At 70.6% G+C, this 5,294-nt stretch overlaps 1 non-coding gene across 1 annotated transcript; it reads right to left on the reverse strand.

Annotated features, from left to right (window-relative positions):
- Window positions 1-5,026: 5,026 nt before the first annotated feature.
- LOC148015754 (5S ribosomal RNA) lies at window positions 5,027-5,145 on the reverse strand. The gene has a single exon (XR_015688557.1). It is a non-coding gene; the product is annotated as a 5S ribosomal RNA (ribosomal RNA).
- Window positions 5,146-5,294: the final 149 nt, after the last annotated feature.

Below are 5,294 nucleotides of genomic sequence, written 5' to 3' on the forward strand. Positions count from 1 at the left end.
AAATTTCGCCCCTTCCCCCCCAAAAAATTCGCCCCCCCCCTCAACACACACCACGCCACACCACCCCTGCCCACCCCCGCCCCCCCTCAACACACACCACCCCACACCACCCCTCCCCCCCCCCCTCAACACACACCACACCACCCCTACCCTTCCCCCCCCTCCAAATTTCGCCCCCCCCTCAACACACACCACCCCACCCCTCCCCCGCCCCCGCCCCCAAAAAATTCGCCCCCCCCCAACACACACCACCCCACCCCCCCCCCCCAAAAATTCGGCCACCCCCCTCAACACACACCACACCACACCACCCCTCCCCCCCCCTCCAAAATTTGCCCCCCCACCCCCCGGCCCCAACACACACCACCCCTCCCCCCCCCCCAAAAATTCGCGCCCCCCCCCTCAATACACACCTCCCCACCCTTCCCCCCCCCCCCCCCTCAACACACACCACACCACCCCTCCCCCCCCCTCAAAAATCCCCCCCCCCCCCCCTCAACACACACCACACCACCCCTCCCCTTCCCCCCCTCCAAATTTCGCCCACCCCTCAACACACACCACCCCACCCCTCCCCCCCCCCCAAAAAATTCGCCCCTCCCCCCCCCCTCAACACACACCACCCCTCCCCCCCCCCCAAAAAAATCCCCCCCCCCCCCGCCCTCAACACACACCACCCCACCCCCCCCCTCAACACACACCACACCACACCACACCACCCCTCCCCCCCCCCCCCCAACACACACCACCCCTTCCCCCCCCCCCCCTCAACACACACCACCCCACCCCCCCCCCCCCCCCGTCAGAAATTCCCCCCCCCCCCCCCTCAACACACAAAACACCACCCCTCCCCCCTCCACGTCGCGTCATGGAGGGCGTCATGGAGGGTGGGTGGGTGTGTTAAGGGGAGGGGAGCACGTCGCGTCGTGTCAGGCCATGGGGCGCGGGGGGGGGGGGCATTGCGTTGGGTGGGTGTGTGTGTTAAGGGGAGGGTGGCACATCGCATCGTGTCGTGTCATGGGGGGGCGGGGAGGGGGGGGATCCCATGGGGGGGGATGTCATGGGGGGGGGGGGGGCGCGTCGCATCGTGTCGTGTCATGGGGGGGGGGGGCGCGTCGCATCATGTCGTGTCGTGGGTGGGGGGGCTGGGGTGGGGATGTCATGGGGGGGGGGGGGCACGGCACGTCGCGACATGGTGTGGTGTGTGTTGAGGGGGGAAGGGGGGGGGCGCGTCGTGTCGTGTCGTGTCATGGCGGGGCGTGTCGTGTCGCGTCGTGTCATGGGGGCTGGGGGGGATGTCATGGGGGGCCAAATTTTTGAGGGGGGGGAGGGGGGGGGGTGGTGTGTGTTGAGGGGGGAGGCGAATTTTTGAGGGGGGGACGTCATGGGGGGGGGCGCATCGCGTCGTGTCGTGTCATGGGGGATGGGGGGATGTCATGGGGGGGGGGGGGGGTTGTCATGTTATGTTGGGGAGGGGGCGCGTCGCGTCATGTCGGGGCATGGTGGGGGGGAGGGGGCATCGCGACACCCCGCGTCACCCCCCACGACACGGCACACCCCCCCACCCCACCCCACCGCACCCCCCTACGACGCGGCGCCTCCCCCCCACCCCACCTCGAAAAACCCCGCTCCATCCACAGCACCCCACCACTCCTCCAAAAACCAGGCTCGACCCACCGTGCCCCGCCTCACTCCCCCACGACACGGCGCACCCTCCACCCCACCGCACCCCCCCACGATGCCCCCCGCACCCCACCTCCAGAAACCCCGCTCCCTCCACACCACCCCACCACGCCTCCGAAAACCACGCTCGACCCACCCCACCTCGCGTGAGCCCCCCCACGACACGGCACACCCCCCACACCCCACCGCACCCCCCCACGACACGGCGCACCCCCCCACCCCCCCTCACCCCACGTCGAAAAACCCCGCTCGACCCACCCAACCCCGCGTCACTCCCCCATGACATGGCACACCCCCCCACCCCACCGCACCCCCCCACGACGCCCCCCCCCCCCCCGCACCCCACCTCGAAAAACCCCGCTCCCTCCACGCCACACCACAAATGCCTCCGAAAACCCCGCTCGACCCACCCCACCCCGCGTCACCCCCCCACGACATGGCGCACCCCCCACCCCACCGCACCCCCCAACGACGCCGCCCCGCACCCCACCTCGAAAAACCCCGCTCCCTCCATACCACCCCACCACGCCTCCGAAAACCCCGCTCGACCCACCCCACCTCGCGTCAGTCCCCCACGACACGGCACACCCCCCACACCCCACCGCACCCCCCCACGACGCGGCGCATATCCCCCCCCCCCCCGCACCCCACCTCCGAAAACCCCGCTCGACCCACCCCACCTCGCGTCAGCCCCCCACGACACGGCACACCCCCCACACCCCACCGCACCCCCCCCCCCCGCACCCCACCTCGAAAAACCCCACTCGACCCACCCAACCCCGCGTCATTCCCCCAGGACACGGCGCACCCCCCCACCCCACCACACCCCCCCACGACGCGGCGCATATCCCCCCCCCCCGCACCCCACCTCGAAAAACCCCGCTCGACCCACCCCACCCCGCGTCACCCCCCCACCCCACCGCACCCCCCCACGACGCCCCCCCCGCACCCCACCTCGAAAAACCCCGCTCGACCCACCCCACCCCGCGTCACCCCCCCACCCCACCGCACCCCCCCACGACGCCCCCCCCGCACCCCACCTCGAAAAACCCCGCTCCCTCCACGCCAAACCACCACGCCTCCGAAAACCCCGCTCGACCCACCCCACCCCGCGTCTCCCCCCACGACACGGCGCACCCCCCCACCCCACCGCACCCCCCCACGACGCCCCCCCGCACCCCACCTCGAAAAACCGCGCTCCCTCCACAGCACCCCACCTCTCCTCCAAAAACCCCGCTCGACCACCCCCACCCCGCGTCACCCCCCACGACGCCCCCCCGCACCCCACCTCGAAAAACCCCGCTCCCTCCACAGCACCCCACCTCTCCTCCAAAAACCCCGCTTGACCACCCCAACCCCGCGTCACTCCCCCACGACACGGCGCACCCCCCCACCCCACCGCACCACCCCACGACGCCCCCCCGCACCCCACCTCGAAAAACCGCGCTCCCTCCACAGCACCCCACCTCTCCTCCCAAAACCCCGCTCGACCACCCCCACACCGCGTCACCCCCCACGACGCCCCCCCGCACCCCACCTCGAAAAACCCCGCTCCCTCCACAGCACCCCACCTCTCCTCCAAAAACCCCGCTTGACCACCCCAACCCCGCGTCACTCCCCCATGACACGGCGCACCCCCCCACGACGCCCCCCCCCGCACCCCACCTCGAAAAACCCCGCTCCCTCCACACCACCCCGCCACGCCTCCAAAAAACCGCGCTCGACCCACCCCACCCCGCGTCACGGCGCACCCCCCACCCCACCGCACCCCCCCATGACGCCCCCCCCCCCACCCCACCTCGAAAAACCGCGCTCCATCCACATCACCCCACCTCTCCTCCAAAAACCCCGCTCGACCCACCCCACCCGGCGTCACCCCCCCACGACGCGGCGCACCCCCCCACCCCACCGCACCCCCCCACGACGCCCCCCCCGCACCCCACCTCGAAAAACCCCGCTGCCTCCACGCCACACCACCACGCCTTCGAAACCCCGCTCGACCCGCGTCACCGCCCCACGACACGGCGCACCCCCCCACGACGCCCCCCCGCACCCCACCTCGAAAAACCCCGCTCCCTCCACAGCACCCCGCCACGCCTCCGAAAACCCCGCTCGACCCACCCCACCCCGCGTCACCCGCCACGACACGGCGCACCCCCCCACAACGCCCCCCCGGCACCCACCTCGAAAAACCCCGCTCCATCCACGCCTCCGAAAACCCCGCTCGACCCACCCCACCCCGCGTCACCCCCCCACGACACGGCGCACCCCCGCACCCCACCTCGAAAAACCCCGCTCCCTCCACAGCACCCCGCCACGCCTCCGAAAACCCCGCTCGACCCACCCCACCCCGCGTCACCCCCCACGACACGGCGCACCTCCCCACCCCACCGCACCCCCCCACGACGCCCCCCCCGCACCCCACCTCGAAAAACCCCGCTCCCTCCACGCCTCCGAAAACCCCGCTCGACCCACCCCACCCCGCGTCACCCCCCCACGACGCCCCCGCGCACCCCACCTCGGAAAACCCGCTGCATCCACACCACCCCACCCCACCTCGAAAAACCCGCTGCATCCACACCACCCCACCCCGCGTCACGGCACACCCCACCGCACCCCCCCTCGACGCGGCGCATCCCCCCCGCACCCCACCTCGAAAAACCCCGCTCCATCCACACGACCCCGCCATGCCTCCAAAAACCCCGCTCGACCCAGCCCACCCCGCGTCACCCCCCCACGACACGGCGCACCCTCCACCCCACCGCACCCCCCGACGACGCGGCGTATCCCCCGCGCACCCCACCTCCAAAAACCCCGCTCGACCCACGGCACGTCACCTCACCCCCCCACGACATGGCACACCCTCCCTCCTAAGAAATCCCGCTCCGCAATGACACGGCACACACACCCCGCTGCACACGACCCCCTCCCGCGACACGGAACCTTCCACCCCCCGACGGACCTCCTCAAGAAACCCCCCCACGACATGGCACCCCCCCGCGACATGGCACACCCTCCCTCCTCAGAAATCCCCGCTCCAACAACCCGCCCGCGCAACATGGCACGCCCTCCCTCCTCGGAAAAACCCCGCTCCACCGAACCCCCCCACAACATGGCACACCCTCCGCTCCCGAAATACCTCGCATCTTGAGGAGGGGGTATCACGTGAGAGCGAGGCAGAGGGAGGGGCCAGGCACGACGTACGCAAAGACAATCGCGACGAGGAGAGGAGGCGCCGCGTCATGGCAAGGCGAGGGGGTTTCCTACCACGATGTCAGCGTTGGAGAGTCGAGACGTGATCCGAGGGGATTTCCATGCCACGGTCTCGAAACAAGCATGCAAAAGGGTGCAGCACCAGGACTTCCCGGGAGGTCACCCATCCCAGTACTGTTCTGGCCCAAGCGCGCTTAACTGCGGAGTTCTGATGGGATCCGGTGTATTAGCGCTGGTGTGACCGCACCACAAACACAAAGGAATTCCAAAGAGCTCTTGTATACTCGGAAAGTGGCACGAGAGAGCTCAAGAGCGAGGCATGGCGGCATGCCATGCCGCTCATGCCACGGAGGACGCGACTAAACGCGAACCCTAAACCCCGCGCACATGGAGGCGAT

The sequence above is a fragment of the Lygodium microphyllum genome, chromosome 24 (genome assembly GCF_053477565.2).
Source record: "Lygodium microphyllum isolate KBCC chromosome 24, Lygodium_microphyllum_v1.1.10, whole genome shotgun sequence".
NCBI classification, from domain to species: domain Eukaryota; kingdom Viridiplantae; phylum Streptophyta; class Polypodiopsida; order Schizaeales; family Lygodiaceae; genus Lygodium; species Lygodium microphyllum.